At 31.3% G+C, this 19995-nt stretch overlaps 1 protein-coding gene across 1 annotated transcript in view; it reads left to right on the top strand.

The window, feature by feature from the left end:
* Positions 1-19995, top strand: part of LOC114330851 (uncharacterized) — a 527398-nt gene that overhangs the window by 435095 nt on the left and 72308 nt on the right. The window lies entirely within an intron of this gene.

The raw sequence follows: 19995 nt of genomic DNA, 5'->3' as shown, positions 1-19995 counted from the left end.
AAATAAAGAGGATAACTATATAAAAATGAAAGGAGAAGGAGATGAATATAAATTTAAGGAAGTAGCAGAATTCGAATACCTGGGAGTGACTGTAACCAGTACTGGAAGGGAAGAAAAAGAAATAGATAAAAGATTATTGAAGGAAAGTCGAGATGTGGGTGCCTTAAACACGATATTAAAAGCAAAAAATGTATCAATAAACGCGAAAATCAGAATGTATGAAACGATAATACGGCCCACAGTGTTGTATGTGAGCGAAACGTGGGTAATGAATCAACAAGAGGAGAAGAAGATACAGATATGGGAAAGGAAGGTCCTGAGAAAAATTTTTGGAGGTATACAGATAGCGGAGAAAACTTGGAGGAGACGAACAAATGAAGAAGTAATGAGGATGTATGGGAGACCAAAAATAACGACAAAAATACGAGCCCAAAGAGTTAGATGGCTGGGACATATTACTCGAATGCCAGAAACTAGAAACGTCAAACGAATATTGAATGACAGAGCATTGGGAAAAAGGAGAAGAGGTCGCCCAAGGAAGAGATGGTTAGAGGTTGCAGAGAGGGATTTGGAAGAAATAGGGGTGAAGGACTGGAGAAAGAGTGCAGAGGACCGAAAAGAATGGAGAAATATTATCCAGAATTTAGAAGCCGTAGGCCTATAAGGCCTGTTAGCACCATATAATCAAAAAAACGAAAAAAAAATCGAATTTTTCCTTCAATTTTGATTATTTAAACAATGTTCCGGACCTTTTTGAGAGGGAGGATAACTCAAATATTATTATTTGATTTATTTTCAAGCAATTTCTGCAAACAAATTTGAGTCACCTCTCAACGTCCATCTCAAAACAGATGCGCCCTGGACTAAAGTGCCATATTATAGTCGCAGAAATAGTACATACAAGTAACACATCAATCGAAGCGTATTGAAAAGTCAAGTTTCAATCTTTAGTTCCGGTTTTGAAGTCATTTCTGTTTAAACAATTATGGCCCAAAGTTTAGTAAAAATGACTCAAATTTAGTAAAATCGTATATCAATCGACACAATGTTACACGAAAAGTTCAAATATCGACTTACAGTGTTCTACTTTCGATTAGTTTGGGTGAAAACCTAGGACTTACGAAGTCCAATTATTACTTGTTATTTGTTATATTATTATATTACATAAAATTTTAGTCACACTAGTATTGCTATCTTTATGGATTTTCTATTTTTAATGTGTATCTTGTTCAATTGTATTGTATAATGTATCACTTGGTTATCTTCAAAATGTTTTAATTTATCTTTCAATGTTCATAACCTCTCGAAATTACTGCCTAATTAATGTCATTGACTAGAATTTAATTTATTAGAATATTTAAATATCCTAAGTATATTTAGACATTCTGATAATACTACATGATTAAAATAATGTTTTTATTTTGCATACTTATCGTTTTGGGTAATTTTATTTTTATAAAACAGAAAATACATTTAAAAAATCACGTCATAAACTTATTCTTAGATCGTCTTATTTTAATTTTTGCTTCCGACGTAACAAAACAATGCTGTATAAAAATTATATTTTGAAAACTCTTTCCGATCTTAAATTAGAGACATTAATAAGAAAATAATATTCCACAATTTTTCATTTATCTTTAAAAAATTTTGACAGAAAATAAAAAGACAAAGAATGGTAGGTGTTAAATATATTTTTCACATTCCGTTTTTGAATTGTAATTTAGATTCAATTTCAAAGTGTTTCTTCCCTGCTTTTTCGTTTTGCATATACATGACTGTCTGTTTTTTCAATGTGCCAATAAGTTGTCATTCCATCGTTTACGTGGTCTTCCCACTGATCGTCTTCCTATTTAGGAACTGTCTCTAGCCCTCCTTATTACTTATTTGTTGTCATTCGGTCTATGTGGTCATTCCATTCTTCTCGTCTATTTCTTACCCAATTAATAATGTTCTCCAAGTTGCATCTCCATTTTTAATCTCTCTGTTTATTTTTATTTCTCTGTATTGTTTGATTCAGGCAACTTTTGGCTCTGTTTGCTCTATTCACTTGATCTTTCACTTCTGTTTCGAGCTTTCCGTAGCTAGATAGTGTGATGTCTAGATATTTAAACTCCGTCACTTTTTCTGTTATCAGTATTATCTGACCCTCCTGCTCTAATTTACATCTTATTGGATTGGCTGTATTGGACTGCTGTGTAACATGTATGGGTCATTCCATTTCAAATCACTCAATTTTGGAGCAAAAAAAATTTTGGACCTCCGATTTGTCTGAAAATTGGTATATAGCTTCTGCGGGACGTAAAAATAAGATATTTAAGGTAAAAAAATCTTCTTCTTCTTTTTTTCTCAAAATGTCATTTTATGCAATTTTACAGTTATTTGATGTTTATTTATACAAATTTGCATTTTCTATCGTAAAGTATCAATGGAAAACATATTTTAATAGAAGGGATTCAAAAATGTCATTATATGGCATTAAAACAAGTTACTTTGATTCAAAACAAGCTTTTGATCAAATTTTATAGTGTAGAAAACGTTAAAATACCGTTTTCTAGATTTTACTCCATTCCCAAAATACGTCATAATAGATTTAGCTGAAAATGTTCCCACAGATAGACAAAAAATTGGACTTGAATGAAACAAAAGTGGTGAGAAGGATTTGAATTATATTACAATACCAAAAAAGTTACATGCAATATTATAGTCAAAAATATAGGCGTCTACTGTAAGTACAATTAACTCGAAAATATCGACCTCACGACAAAAATTGTTAAAAAGAAATTGTAATAATTGTAAATAAGATTTATTTGGAACAATTTCAGTTCCTACCATTTTTGTCGAAAAGTTAAAAATGGCGGAGATATTGAGCAAAATAGGTTCTCCTTTAAAATCAAGATGGCAGCTAACATAACGGAGGAATTCATTCGTGGTTTTAAATTTAAGCTACCATTGACTCCCCTAAAGATCAGAAAAATAAAATTTTGGGCAGCTTGGCATTCAAGGTCAAATGCTATCCCGACTGCACTAATATATACTTTTGAGTCTGATATTATTGCATGTAACTTTATTGGTATTGTAATATAATTCAAATCCTTCTAACCACTTAAAGTCCTATCTTTTGGCTATCTGTATGCAAATTTTCAGCCAAATCGATGATGATGTATTTTGGGAATGGAGGAAAATGTAAAAAACGGTATTTTAACGTATTTTGCACTATAAAATTTGATCAAAAACTTGTTTTGATTCAAAATAACTTGTTATAATGCCATATAATGACATTTTTGAGTCCTTTTTATTAAAATATTATGTTTTTCATTGATACTTTACGACAGAAAATGCAAATTTGTTTAAATAAACACAAAATCACTGTAAAATCGCATAAAATAACATTTTGAGAAATAAAGAAGAAGAAGATTTTTTGACCTTAAATATCTTATTTTTACGTCCCGCAGAAGCTATATACCAATTTTCAGAAAAATCGGAGATCCAAAATTTTTTACCTGAGTGATTTGACATGGAATGTACCGTATACATTTTGTCATTTCTGGCAAAATTAACATGTTCAATTTTCTGGCAGTTATATTAAATTGGTGTAGCATATTTTATAAATAATCCTCACGTTGAGAGATTAGTATTGCATCTTGTACATAGCAGATTATTTTAAGTTGTTTTTCTACCATTTGGTGTCCTTTTTTAGTTCTTACTGTTTTATTATTTCTTCCATGATCAGGTTGAACAATAAAGTACTCGGAGAATCCCCATGTCTTACCGCATCTTCAGATTCAACTGGGTAAATTAGTCTGTCTTCTTCTTCTTCTTTACGTGCCATCTCCGCGACGAAGGTTGGCAATCATCATTGTTATTCTCACTTTTGACACTACAGCCCGAAAGAGTTCAGTTAAGCTGCATCCAAACCATTATCTGAGATTTCTCAACCAGGACATTTTTCTCCTACCTATGCTGCGCCTTACTTGAATGTTTCCCTGCATAATTAATTTTAGGAGTTCATATCTGTCACCACGTATTATATGACCCAAGTATTGAAGTTTTCTTATTTTGATGGAATCCAGTATCTCCCTGCTGTTCTGTATTCTCCTTAGTACTTCCTCATTTGTTATTCTGTCTGTCCAGGAGATTCTCAGCATTTTTCGATACGTCCACATCTCAAATGCTTCCAATCTATTGAGGCATTGTTTATTGAGAGTCCATGTCTCTACGCCATACAAAATAACAGAAAATACATAACATTTAGTACTCGCTTTCTAAGATTTAGGCTGAGGTCTCTACTACATAATATTTGTTTCATATTAGTGAATGCACTTCTACCCTTTTCTATTCTAATTCGGATTTCTTTGGTATAAACGTTTTCTTTTCTGTATCCATTACTATATCTCCCTTTTCATCAACTAGTATATTTTGTTTGTATTCTGGTTTTCTAGTTAATTCTTTTATTTTCCTTTGTACATTATAGTCTAGGCGTCACATAGAGGTCATCGTGTCCTTTTCAATTCTGATGGACAAACTCTACGGTTTCTTATGGATTTTTGGCTGCTGATTACGAATTTCGAGGGTGGAATTCGATCTGAGTGGTCAAAAAATTGTTATAAACAATTTAATTGTTTATAAATTGTTTATAAGGCTCTGGCTCATAAACTAAAAGGTATAAAAAAGAATGTCTCAAATAAAATTTGTTCGTTAATAAAAAACGAAGAAAAAATCGCTTACTAAACTTAAATCGAACAATTAGAACTTAAGATATTGTAAAATTAGTGCACAATGCAAATTGAAAATTGTAAAGTAAGTATTTTTAAGCTTTATCGATCGTAACTCGGCTTCTACGCATGCAAATGAGCCTTAGAAGATCTCATTTTAAATCTTAATGAATATACTTTTAAACAAAGTTTGTTAAATTACTTTGTCTTCATTTGTTTTAAAGTTATATCCGTTTGAAGTTAAAATTTTCTTAAAAAATTGTACATTAATTTGTTTATAAGGGTTTCAAGCGAATTTGAGCGAATTTAATTAACAGTAATGATAGAAGAACTCAAAAGGAACATTTTGAGCTTAAAAAAATGTTAGTATATTTATTTTTGGCCAAGATATCGATATTTTAATAGCGCGCACTGTGGCGCGAGATTGGCTCACCGTGTAAAGGTTCACGTGCTAACTTCTCGATGCAACTTATAATTTCTATGTATGCAGGGTGCGCCAAACCTCTGGTTTTCTTTGATTACGGCTAAACTACAGTGTGATCACTTTTTGCAAATTCAAAATTTCTCATTTTTTTAATGGAACACCCTGTATATTATTATTGCATTTTGTTGTAAATATTACAACCTTTCTTTTGGTATGAGGTTGTATGTACATAGCATGTTTGGTTTTGTAAATATTTAAAAAAGAACTATAGATTTTACGTTTCGCGGATATTTTATATCCGCGATAATTTTAATTAAATTTTTTTTGTAAAAAAAAATTATACTCTGATTTTAGAAACATACACTAAAATATGAAAGATGAAAATAAAAACGTAATTAAAGATTAAAATAAAACGTATGCAAGTGCAACTTAATTGAATTTAATAACTTTAAAATTATGTTACTAACAATTTTTTACCATACTAATAAGTAATTAATATGGATAAATTAATTATTAAATTAAACAACCAATTTTAATATCTTCCTTAGAAATTTTTCTACCCTAGTAACTTTATTGTACCCAATTTTGTTAGTTAAATTGTATTGAGTAAGATCAGTTAATAACTTTTTAATTTACCTACATCTTGAGAACGTATAAAGTATGCTTTGAAACAAATGAGCGTTATAGAAGTATATTATGAAGTAAATAGTATCTATATAGTCGTGTCACAAAATCTGGTAATAATTTCTAATGGTCTCACCCAAAACAAATGTCATATCCATCAATAATTTTTCGGTTGAAAAATTAAAATTTAAAATATAAAAGATTGTTACAAAAATTTCAATTACAAAAGTATTACCAGCTTTTGTGACACCAGTTAATACTATTTATATTAATAAATAATTTGACTAATACATTTAACATTAATTTGTTTGAAAGCATACTTTATAATTATGTTCTCAAGATGCAAGTAAAGGCTTTAGCGGGATAAGATGGTAAAATCTGCACTCGGCTCGATTCTTACTTGGGATAGGGCAATCGAAATTACATACCTAAAAACCCCCCTAACCAAAATTTTAGCTCCCTACGTGGCCCCAGGTGTCCCCTATCGCAAAAAATATGTTTTTTCGAAAAACATTTTTTTTTGAGCGAACCTTTGCTTTAAAAACCGTGGGAAAATTGGTGAATATAGATTTTTATGCCCAAAACATACTGATTTTTTTCAGATTTTTCTGATCAAAATTAAGCTCAGGAAATATTTTTGAATTTTTCAAAAATTTTTTAGGTTATGTAGGTAATTTTTGGCTAGCTGCGAAATAATTTCTTTTAGTGTATTTTTTCCACTCTTTTGAATGGCGAAGATAGATTTGCCATTTTCTCGCCGGAAATTCCTCAAAATTCGAAAAAACCCATTTTTTAGTGTCCCCCCTCATATTTTTAGCGTTTACTGAGCGATCCTTTGATTTAAAAAATCCGAAAAAAAAATTGAATTGAACATACATTTTTTGCCCAAAAGCATCCTGATTTTTTCAGATTTTTTGATTAAAATTGTGCTCAGGAAAAATTTTTGAATTTTTCAAAATTTTTTTTGGTTATGTAGATAATTTTTGGCTAGCTGCGAAATAATTTTTTGAGTGTATTTTTTTCCACTCTTTTGAATGGCGAAGATAGATTTGCCATTTTCTTGCCGGAAATTCCTCAAAAATCGAAAAAACCCATTTTTTAGTGTCTCCCCATCATATTTTTAGCGTTTACTGAGCGATCCTTTGATTTAAAAAATCTAAAAAAAATTTTTAACACACATTGTTACGCCCAAAAAATACTGATTTTTTCAGATTCATTGGAAAAATTGAGCCCAGGAAAATTTTTTTAATTTTTCAAAAAAATTTAGGTTAGTAAAGTTAGTTAGTAAAAGTTTAGGTATGTACTAATAATAAGTAATTTTTGGCAAACTTCGAAATAATTATATTTTCATAAATTTTTTCTTTCGTTCTTTTGAATAACGCGGCTAGGTTTGCCATTTTCTCCCTGGAACTTCCCTACAATTCTAAAAATTAAAAAAAACTGTATTGATGTCTCCCCCTCCTCACATTTTTAGCACATAAACTGCATGTCAATTAACTGCATGTCAATAAATAACTGTTTTTGATATTTCCTTTGTTATGTCTATTGATATGATCAGGTTTGCCATTTTCAGACCAAAACATGCTCAAAATACAACAAACGCTCTTTTTTGATATTTGTCACGCATTAATTAAATTAATACGTGACAATAACGATTTTTGCTCCCCCCTTTATTCGAGTGGTGATTATCATTTACATATTATAATTTATGGATCAAATTAATAGATATATATTTATTTTCATATTGAACATTTTTTGGTTCAATTTTTTTAATAATAATGAAATATATAATTACAAAATTACAACCTAGTAAACTATAATATGCTCTAATTTACATTAAAATACTAGTTTGAGTCTTCGTCACTATGTATCTTCGTTTATTACGGGATCAGTATCTGATATGTATGATAAACAAGTCTGAAAGCATTTTTGCTGGTCTAATAATTTTTGACTTATACCTAGCATTGCTAATAAGATAATAAATGATTGCTGCAATGTGAGAACAGGACCCTACACCCTACAGTTCCTAATACGTTGGCACAGTCACAAGCATGGCGCAAAATACCTCCGTACCTGGCTTGACCTAACTGGTAGGTCGCCGAAAAAAATTCTTTTAGATCCCTTTCATTCATCTCCGGAAAATCATCAATTTCTTGACCAGTTAGTTTTACCGCAGTAGTGGGCCGCCTGAACCATCTCTGTGTCTTAACCTCTAATGCTAATGTATTTTTCTTTGATTTCGAGTCCAAAGTTCCTCGAATTATTATCTCTTGCAATCCATCATCATATTTATCACTAATTGATGGATTCGACCGTTACTTGATGGAAGTTCATTTTATCTCACAATAAAACACTGAAAAACGTTTGTTTTTCTATACTTCCACAAAATTTATTACAACTATGTTATTACTACAGCTGTTTCGGCAAAGTGCCTTTTTCAAGTGATATTTTTAACAATGTGTTTGCCTTTTTAAGTCTTTAACTGAAGAGGTTGAGGAGTGGGGAGCTGTTTGTCTCGAGTTGGTCATTCAGAATTATATCTGTATTTTTCAATTTATTAATTTCCATTGATTCTAAAAGTGATAGCTTAAGGCCTTTATTTTGAATATGTGGAATTTGAAACTCTTCATTGAAAGAATTATTATGATCTAGAAGGTGAAGTGCGTATGTAGAAGTGTCTGTTTTTCTATTGTTGAAAGCCCTTTTGTGTTCTGCTATCCGTTTGTCAAAAGTTCTGCCAGTTTGACCGATGTAAGTTTTCGGACAGTCATCACAAGTTAGTTTGTACACACCACTCTGTAGTTGCTTTCTCTTTCGGCTTTTATTGTTTTTAATATGTTTGCTTAAGTTGTTGTTAGTTCTGAAAGCTGGTGTTATTCCTTTCTTTTTTATGTATCTGGCTATTTTTGTTGTTATTTTGCCAGTATATGTGAGAGAGCAGAAGGTACTGGGTTCTTTCTGTGGTGGTGGATACACTAATTTCAAGGCTTTCTTATGGAGTTTTTGGTTTAAAATGTTGTTAACTGTTTGTTCGTTATAGCCATTGTTTACTGCTATTTGTCTAATGATATTTAGTTCTGTCTCGAAGTTATTTTTTGTCATAGGAATTTCTGTCAGTCTATGTATCATGCTATGGTAGGCTGCTAATTTGTGTTGTGTAGGATGGGATGATGAATTGTGTATAGTTGTGTCAGTATGGGTAGGTTTATGATATACGGAGAACTCATGTTTGTTGTGTAGTCTGGTAATCGTTACATCTAGAAAGTTTATGGAATTATTCTGTTCTGTTTCTATTGAGTTCACAATAGAAACAGAACATTCTATTGAGTTCACAATAGAAACAGAACAGAATAATTCCATAAACTTTCTAGATGTAACGATTACCAGACTACACAACAAACATGAGTTCTCCGTATATCATAAACCTACCCATACTGACACAACTATACACAATTCATCATCCCATCCTACACAACACAAATTAGCAGCCTACCATAGCATGATACATAGACTGACAGAAATTCCTATGACAAAAAATAACTTCGAGACAGAACTAAATATCATTAGACAAATAGCAGTAAACAATGGCTATAACGAACAAACAGTTAACAACATTTTAAACCAAAAACTCCATAAGAAAGCCTTGAAATTAGTGTATCCACCACCACAGAAAGAACCCAGTACCTTCTGCTCTCTCACATATACTGGCAAAATAACAACAAAAATAGCCAGATACATAAAAAAGAAAGGAAAAACACCAGCTTTCAGAACTAACAACAACTTAAGCAAACATATTAAAAACAATAAAAGCCGAAAGAGAAAGCAACTACAGAGTGGTGTGTACAAACTAACTTGTGATGACTGTCCGAAAACTTACATCGGTCAAACTGGCAGAACTTTTGACAAACGGATAGCAGAACACAAAAGGGCTTTCAACAATAGAAAAACAGACACTTCTACATACGCACTTCACCTTCTAGATCATAATCATTCTTTCAATGAAGAGTTTCAAATTCAACATATTCAAAATAAAGGCCTTAAGCTATCACTTTTAGAATCAATGGAAATTAATAAATTGAAAAATACAGATATAATTCTGAATGACCAACTCGAGACAAACAGCTCCCCACTCCTCAACCTCTTCAGTTAAAGACTTAAAAAGGCAAACACATTGTTAAAAATATCACTTGAAAAAGGCACTTTGCCGAAACAGCTGTAGTAATAACATAGTTGTAATAAATTTTGTGGAAGTATAGAAAAACAAACGTTTTTCAGTGTTTTATTGTGAGATATTTATCACTATAAGCATTTACCAAAAGTGTTATTGAGGAAACATGTCTGTAATCTTAGCATATGAAGCAGCTTTTGGTATAAGTCTATTGTCCAATTGCTGGTGAAAGAACTTGTATTTTTTGCTAAGGATGCTATGGATTGCCTCTAAAACCCATATCAGTTTTGTGACGAAGAAATATTCATTTGCTTCAGTCGCACTTAAATTAGACCTTTTTCCATCTAAGGCAGGCATAAGAACCTTGAATCCTTGATTTTTAGGTAGGGTATCACATCCCTAAAACCTCTGTCCACGATGCAAACATCACCTTCCTTCATGATACCAGTGATGATCCAGTTCTTATACCAACTGGATCATCCATTACTCTTCTCATAATAGTTGTGTCGGTTTTGGTAATTATTTTTACATTTTTGACGACGTAAATATGTCCCGTCAAAAACCAAAGCAAGTTCATCATTGAAAAGCTTTTTTACATAAACTGAAGTGTGGTTGATTATTAAATCATCCATTTAATACATAGCTTTCTAGAGATATTCCGCAGATATTGGTTATATTATGTCTAGTTAAATTACGAACCAGCCTTACACCTAAAGGTAGGAAGGCTTAGGACTAAGTAAGTAAGTAAATTACGAACTGGATCATCAAATAATCGTATTTCATGTGTTTTCCTATTAAAAAATGAAATAAAAGTTTCAGATTTTTTCATCGGTTATTAACTCATTTGAAAAAATAATGTTTTACCTAAATATTTTGGTGTAAAAAGTATTAAAAAAGTCACGTATAAATTAGATTATGTGCTTAAAATATGGGAGAAAATATCAAAAAAGAACTTTTGTTGTATTTTGAGCATGTTTTGGTTTGAAAACGGCCAACCTGATCATGTCAGTAGAAATAATAACAAACAAAATAGCAAAAATCGTTATTTATTGATATGCAGTTTATGGGCTTAAAAATGGGGAGGGGAGACACCAAAAAAGTGTTTCTTTATTTTTCGAATTGTGAGGAAGTTCCGGAGAGAAAATCGCAAATCTAACCCCGCCATTCAAAAAAACGAAAAAAAAACACACGAAAATATAATTATTTCGAAATTCGCCAAAAATTACTTACATACCTAACCTAATTTTTTTTTGAAAAATTCAAAAATTTTCCTTGGCTCAATTTTAATCAAAAAAATCTGAAAAAATCAGTTTCTTTTTCAATTTTCAATTTCTTTTTTTTTTATGGGTTTGTCAATTTTTGTTGATATCTTGCCTGATTATGTGACGGAAGAGAAGGTGCTGGGTTTTTTCTATGGTAGTGGGAAGACTAATTTCAAAACTTTTTTATGCAATTGTTTGTTTAAAATTTTATTATTGTTTTTTCGATATACGCATTGTTTACTGCTTACTGCTTTTTATTTAATGATGTTCAGGTTTATCTCGAAGGTATGTTTTGACATGGAAATTTCTGTCAATCTATGTGACATGTTATGATAGGCTACTAATTTATGTTGTGTAGGATGGGATGATGAATTTTGTATGGTTGTGTCGGTATGGGTAGGTTTATGAAATACGGAGAACTCATGTTTGATTTGCAGTCTGGTAGCTTTTAAATCTAGAAAATGTATTGACTCATTCTGTCCTGCTTCTATTGTAAATTTAATATTAATATAAAAAAATTAATCTATGATAAAAATTGGTCTTGGTGCCTGTTAGTGCCTGTTAAGCGTACTAGTATAATATATCATGATATACCTACTAGTACTCATCAAAAAAGTTTTGACGAGTTCTCCCCGAAAAGTGCTTAATTTTTTGGTTATTTTAAGTTGAAATATTCGATTTGGAATTTGGCGAATAAGAACCTAATTTTCATGAGCTACAACTCTGCTTATACTTCGTCTACAGACCTTATCAACAATATGTGTATCATATAGAACAATTTGATGTTCGAGAAAAACTTTTACCTTGGGATGTCTGGGTTAGGCCTTTTTTTGGACCAATTATCCTATACTTCATCCGTAACTTTGGAAGCGTTCGTTTTAGAAGGATTATGCATCGGATCTTTTTTGTTTCAAGTTTAATGTAGAACATCTTACTCCTAAACCGCATAGTTTGAGAAATATTGACGAAAATCGTAAAAAACTACTAATTTACCGAATTCACCCCCACCTGCCCCCCCCCCACACCCAACGCTCAAAATGGTGTAACTTTTTACTTAACAATATGTGGACCATATAGAACAATTTGGTGTTGAAGGAAAACTTTTACTTTGGATGTCTGGGTTAGGCCTTTTTTGGAACATGTGTATCACACTAATAGTGGAAGATCTATGTTATTGTGATAAACTAAGGTAATCAACTTAAACACACAGACACTTTAGTTTTTGCTTATTCTGGCAAAAGCTTTTGATTTGGCTCATAAAAAATTATCTTTCTATCGAAGATAAAAGGCACATTTTCAGTTTCATTTAATCATAGAGGGTAAATACGTTGCATTTAACATCTTGTACACTAAGCACGAAATAGACGGAAAGTGAATAAATGGCCTCAATTATGAAATTGTTATTGCTGGAGAAGTAAGACTAAAAATCAATTGTATCGCATTTTAGCTAATAGCTGTAAAATAATCTTTTTTCATTCCATTACAATTGACCCGTAAATACTATGCAGCAAAATAAACAGTACTGAAATGAATATTGAAATATTTATGATTATTTATATATCTATAATACATGATATAGCCTTGCAAACATCATTCACGACGACGAACGTTCCAGATAAAACAGATGTTAAAGATGCCCTCTGCCCAGTGGCGAATCTACGGTTAGGGAAAATGAGGAAATGTCCACCCCAATAAGGTCCAAAGTTAAAGAAAAAAATTGTTCAAACATAAAAATATATTAGCTCACATGAAACCGAAACAATAGAAAGACAACTTCAACCCAATAAATACGCTAGTTAGGAAAATTAAGGGAACTTAATACCTATAAGTTATTATTTATGTTTTTATGTAATCTAGTTTATCTTTTTTATGTCTTTTGGTTTTTTTTTCATTGGAAGTTCCCCATTAAGCAAATTTCCCCTCCCAAGGGAAATTTATAGAAACGCCAAGGCCTCTGGCAAGAAAAAAATCTTTAATTTTAGTCCTCAATTCCAAAATGGCAACAATGACCCCTTCACCATTCCCCATGTGTACGCATCTGGTGGCGTTAGTTCTGGTGAGTGGAAGTTCCAAAAATGATCGCACAGTATTCGAAGAGACTCTCTGGCAGTATGACAGCTTATCTTGTCCTGCAGAATCCACTGTTGATTTTAAGCTTGGACCATTTTCGTTACCATTTCCGTATGGCCGAAAATAGTACTCCATTATATAAAATTTTCCTGCAAAACTGAAACTATCGTGAAGTAGCCACTGGCGCATCCAGGGGGGTGTCACGGGGGTCATGACCCCCCCCCATAATTGTAAACCCACGTATCCTAGGGTTGGTAAGACTAGGTGACCTTGCATCAGAGAAAGGTAATTAAATCATCCTCAAGACCTATGACCCCCCCAAACAAAATTTCTGGATCCGCCACTGGAAGTAGCTAACATTAACATGATAGTGACAAACGTTATAAAAAACGTTCAGAAACCACTCAAATCACTCAATACGTTTCGGCACATGACACATACAAATTTGAGGCATAGGAATTTCAGTACTGTTTATTTTGCCGCATACCGTATTTATGATTTTAATACGATATTAAATGTGTAAAGGACAAAAAGGCATTTACAGACATAATGCAGCAAAAACAATGTTTATTAAACGCTTTTAGATCAGTGACAGTGTAGTTTTAACCCTTAATTACTAACGGGATGTTTAGGACGTAGACACTGACATGCGGTGTCATACCGTTGCATATTCTACTTTGTTTTTAATATAAGTTTGTCTTATATCACTGTTTTTTATGATTTTCTCTTATATCAACTACGAAATGATTCTTCATAATGCTGTAAAATAAAATACTGCTCAAAATAAAATAAACTTTATTATTTCAAGAAAATCATGAACGCATGCATGCATAATATTAAAAAATGATGAAGGTTCTTAAAAAATCTTCATAAACTGAGTTACAAAAAACGACTATTGTTAACTAAAGAATAGTAAAACAATGTTGAAAGTACATGACAATAAAACAACTGGATGAACTTGCTGCCACTCTAATTTTGAAAGAATACTGAATGGACTGCTTTTAACGGGAAAGGAGCAAAATATTGCCGGTCAAAATGTGTTTTAAATGTATTCTTTTTTCCAAATCCTGCGAAAACTAATAAGCATTTTTTAAAAATTTAAGGTAGAATGAAAGACTACCTTATTACCGAGGGCCGGAAGTCCCTTAGAATAAATAAAAAGTTTCTTTTGAATGAAATTTTTGAAATACAAAACTTGAATTAACTTATTAACTTGAAGTAACTTATTAAAATGAACATTATAGAAGTTTTTATGGACTTCTGGCCCTCAGTAATAATGTAATATTTCATTCTGCGTTTAAATTTATCAAAAACATTTATTAGTTTTCTCAGGATTCTAAAAAAAAGAATACATTTAAAACACATTGAACATTTTGACAGGCGACATTTTGCGCCAATGCCCTTAACTATAGAAACGTAAACACTTACATACGGTACGTGATACTGCATGAAAACTTTAGGTCAACGTAGTTTAAAGAGGAAACCATACTAAAACTGCAGCAGCTTCAGACAGGTACAATTAGTCTAGGCGCCAGAGGGGTCACCGTGTCCTTTTCAATTCTGATGGACAAACTCAACGGTTTCTTATAGATTTTTGGCTGATGATTACGAATTTTGAGGGTGGATTTCGATCCGAGTGGTCAAAAAATTGTTATAAACAATTTAATTGTTTATAAATTGTTTATAAGGCTCTGGCTCATAAACTAAAAGAGATAAAAAAGAATGTTTCAAATAAAATTTGTTCGTTAATAAAAAATGAAGAAAAAACGTACTAAACTTAAATCCAATAATTATAACTCAAGATATTGTAAAATTAGTGCACAATGCAAATTGCAAATTGCAAAATAAGTATTTTTCGAAGCTTTATCGATCGTAACTCGGCTTCTACGCATGTAAATGAGACTAAGAAAGTATCATTTTAAAGTTTCATTAATAGGCTTCCAAACAGAGTTTGTTAAATTACTTTAACTTCATTTGTTTTAAAGTTTTACCCGTTTGAAATTATAATTTACAAAAAATTGTACATTAATTTGTTTATAAGGGTTTCAAGCAAATTTGAGCTGTAAACATTTATACTTTAATTAACAATAATGATAGAAGAATTCAAAAGGAATAATTTGAGCTTAAGAAAATGTTCGTAAGTTTATGTTTGATCAAGATATCGATATTTTAATGGCGCGCTATGTCAAGCAGTCAAGTATTTTTCGACGCTTTATCGATCGTAACTCAGCTTCTACGCATGCAAATGGGCCAATATGTGATATCGATATAAAAATGGATCGAGTTATTTTGCAGCATCATCATTGCATATAAAACGAGCATTTATGTTGTGGCGGCATACACACAATTGACGTACCTTGATGATGTTGCAAAAGAACTAGATCCACTTTATATGGATACTATCCACTATCCACTGGATATCTATATGATATAGATTATATCTATATCATATAGATAATTAGACTCTAAAGCCCCAGAAAGTTTTAGTTTTACTGCCTACAAGAACAGACTTAGTACCACCATGTAACTGTAAAAATTGCTCTAACAACTTATGCAGATGTCAAAAAGCTGAAGTTCCATGTATATCTCGATTCAGATGCATGAAACAAAAAGTTTGTAAAAAAATAATAATAATAAATAATATCAACTTACTTTTTAGTTCTAGTCCATTAAAATGTTACATTTTTTAGGCCGTACCTTGCATTTCTTAGAGGAGTAAATTTTATTTCTTTAATGTGTAGGGGGGATCAGTAGAAGCTTAAGTTCAAGTTTTTGGGGTCGCCATCCCTGTCCCCCGGTCGCCATCTTGGAAATGGGGTGCAAAGGGGTTTCGCGCTATATCTCGTAAACTACCAACCCTACGGAAAATTTAATAAAACATAAAATGTAGCAAATTAAATTTTACACAATTTTGTTTCTATTACTTTTTATCGTCAAGTGACCAACAAAGAAGATATAACCAAAAATATGTAAATTTTTTTTAACAAGTTTCCTTTTAGATGTTATAACTTCTTTTCAGTTCATTTTAAAATAAAATAACAGCAATTTTGTAGAGGGTTTCTCAGCGAAAATTTCCACTATAAAGTTGTTTAATTCTATTTATTTATATAGGTTTTACAGCGCTCCAAACTTACCAGATTCTCGAATGCTTATAGGGATACAATAAAAACAAAAGTTAGGCTTACTTTTCTATCTATATATATTTTTTATTCATACAATTTATTACGATTTTAACATTCCTATGCTATTATTAATCTGTTTTTGACCTTTTTTCCCACTATAAAACTTAAAACTCTAAGCATATATAGAAAAGGCCCAAGAAGTTGTTTGAGGACAAATTCGCCGCTTCAGAAGAAGAATGACGCAACCGCAAAATGCAAAATTCTTAAGCATAGCAAAAAAACGATTTTTGATATCAAAATCATAAAGTATGATCAAAATTAGCCATTCACCACACCGTGGTCAGGATCTCGAGATATAAGCGTTTTTTTGGGAGTGCCGCTTGTATATGAAGTACCATAACTTTTTTCCAAATAATTTTCCAAAAAACTTCTTCATGAACTATATTTTATTGTTGTGGTGGTTAAAATTATAAACTAAAAAGTTTGTCACTCAACTTTTTTAAGTAAACATGAAACTAACGAAATATGATGACAAAATGTTAATAAATTAACAACTCTTTTTTAAAGTGTTTAAATATTTTGGACAAATTTCATTGTTATCTACGTACTTCAAAGATGACACAGTAAAATTTTTAAAAGGAAATATTTACAGCGACCAAAGATACAGCGAGGTAAATTTGAAAAATCATCAAAATTGATTTTTGGCATTTTTGTATAAAATTGATTTTTTTAACATGTTCCACTAACTCTAGATAAAAATAAACTTCATATTCGGATTCAGCGACCTCTAAAACATAAAAATAGACCAAAATTGATCATTCACCTTAAATTTGATTTTCGTGGTTGGCATAACGGTTAATGCCGCTCGTCTAATAATATAGATAAAAAAGCATTATTTTTCTACGAGAATTCGAGAATCTGGTTAAGTTTGGAGCGCTGTAAAACTTAGATAATAAATAAAATTAAACAACTTTATAGTGAAAATTGTTTATTGAAAAATCCTCTACAAAATCGCTATGATGTTATTTTATTGTGAAATGAACGTAAAAAAAGTTATAACCTCCAAAAGGAAATTTCTTACAAAATTTTCTCTTATTTTTGTTTATAACTTTTTTGTTGGTCACTTTACGATAAAAAGTAATAGATATAAAATTGTAGAAAATTTAATTTGCTTCATTTTATGTAAAATTAAATTTTCTGTAGGGTAGCTAGTTTACGAGATACAGCGCGAAAGCCCTTTGCACCTCTTTTTCCAAGATGGCGGCCGGAGGACAAGGGCATCAACCCCAAAAACTTGAACTTAAGGTTCTACTGAACCCCCCTACACAGTAAAAAAATAAAATTGACTCCTCTAAGAAATGCACACTAAATGTAACATTTCAATGGACTATTAATTCTATTTCTGAAATATTAGTTTTTAATGTTTTTTTCTCATTTAGTACAAAAAATAGAAGACAAAGTAAATAGAATGAAAAGTAGTACGAGGTACAGTATGATGATTTATTTATAAGAATTATATGATAAAATTTTATTAGGATCTTCAAAAATGAAAAATGAAGATACCGTATATATACATAGAAATTATAATTTGCATCGAGAAGTTAGCGCGTGAACCTTTACACGGTGATCCGATCAAGCGCCTCAGAGCGCACTATTAAAATATTGATATCTTGGCCAAAAATAAACTTACAAACATTTTCGTAAGCTTAAAATGTTCCTTTTGAGTTCTATAATTATTGTTAATTAAAATATAAGTCGAAGGACGAAGTAGTTTTCAATCCTAATAGTAAATTATTAATATTGAAAATATTAAAAATATTACTAAAAGATTTTTAAATTGAAAACTTATTGGTACACTTTCCTGGTGACACCTCCAAGACTTCTACAATTTGCAAGTCAAATGGATGCTGCAGTGAAGACGGTATACATTTTAAAAATGGTATACATTTTAATTTTAAAATATAAGTGTTTATAGCTTGAATTTGCTTGAAACCCTTATAAACAAATTAATGTAGAATTTTTTAAAGAAATTTATTACTTCAAATGGGTATAACTTTATAACAAATGAAGATCAGGTAATTTAACAAACTCTGTTTGAAAGCCTATTAATGAGTCTTAAAAATGAGACCTCCTAAGGCTCATTTGAATGCTTAGAAGCCGTGATAGGATCGATAAAACTGCGAAAAATATTTATTTTGCAATTTGCAATTTGCATTGTGCACTAATTTTACAATATCTTAAGTTCTAATTGTTGGATTTACGTTTAGTAAAGGTTTTTTTCTTTGTTTTTTATCAACGAACAAATTTTATTTGAAACATTTTTTTTTATCTCTTTTAGTTTGAGCCAGAGCCTTATAAACAATTTATAAACAATTTAATTGTTTATAACAATTTTTTGACCACTCGGATCGAAATCCACCCTCGAAATTAGTAATCAGCAGCCAAAAATCCATAATAAACCGTTGAGTTTGTCCATCGGAATTGAAAAGGACACGGTGACCTCTATTTGGCGCCTAGACTAAATTACACACCACTTAATATGTTGTTCGATGGTTTATTTTTTAACCAGGAGGAGTAAACTAAAAAGACAGATTCACGCCCAGGAACGTCACTAGAATAATACCCAAATATATCTTCTTTTTTGGTTAATCTAGTCGGCCCTCAACGGTAATCCATAAATATTATATTAAATTACTACGTCGCTAAAGAGTTCCAAAAATAACTGCTTTTTATATAAAAGCAGACTAACAATCTAAAAATTAAAGAACAACACAGAAAACACAAAAATCGTCAATATAACTTAATTAACCTATGAAATGTCACTAGTGTCAAAATTTGATAAATGTCATTAGTGTCAAAATTTTATAACAGTGGAGTAAACTTGCCTACGGTTGGACCAATTACAAACAAGCAATACAGCGCGGTAAATTTGATTCACTCCTCTTGGTTAAAAAACAAACATTAGAAATCTATTATCAAATACGTTTTAAAACAAAATATATGTTCGGCGCGGTATGGCATACCGCATGTCAGTGGTTAAGGGATAAGTCCAGTAGATGTATTATAATAATAAAAGAATAAAATATATATTATTTTTATTTAAAAAAAGTATAGGTTAATATAATTTGTGTACCTTTTATGCATTTAGAAAGTAGTTGCGTTTATAGATTTGGTGTAGCGGTAACTGTATCCAAACAATTAGCACTCTTGTTGTCAATTGTGCATTTGTAAATAAACAATTCGTTGCATGTGCCAGGTCCAACTTCGTTAAAATCAACGTTTATGGTTTCTTCAGGATTCAGGTTATATTGTTGATCCGAATAGTTCTGGCCTTTGCTGCCACACTTGGATAACCATTTGCCTACATTAAAGGCGATCTGTCTACCTGATCTATTGTGGATTGATATGCTATCTGCTCGATAATTGTCTTTGGAACAGCGGAACGCTCTGTCGCCATCCCCTATTTCGCAATGCGTTGGACGGGCATCTACTAACGACAGGATTACTGTGCAAAAGTACAATTTTTGGTGACATCTTGCTAAATTGTTCTGGAGCAACTGAAACTATTATCCTACCAATCGTTTTTATACAGTTTCTAATATCTAAATTATTC

Source organism: Diabrotica virgifera, chromosome 5 (genome assembly GCF_917563875.1).
Source record: "Diabrotica virgifera virgifera chromosome 5, PGI_DIABVI_V3a".
NCBI classification, from domain to species: Eukaryota; Metazoa; Arthropoda; class Insecta; order Coleoptera; family Chrysomelidae; genus Diabrotica; species Diabrotica virgifera.
This window is presented reverse-complemented; position numbering and strand designations above follow the sequence as displayed.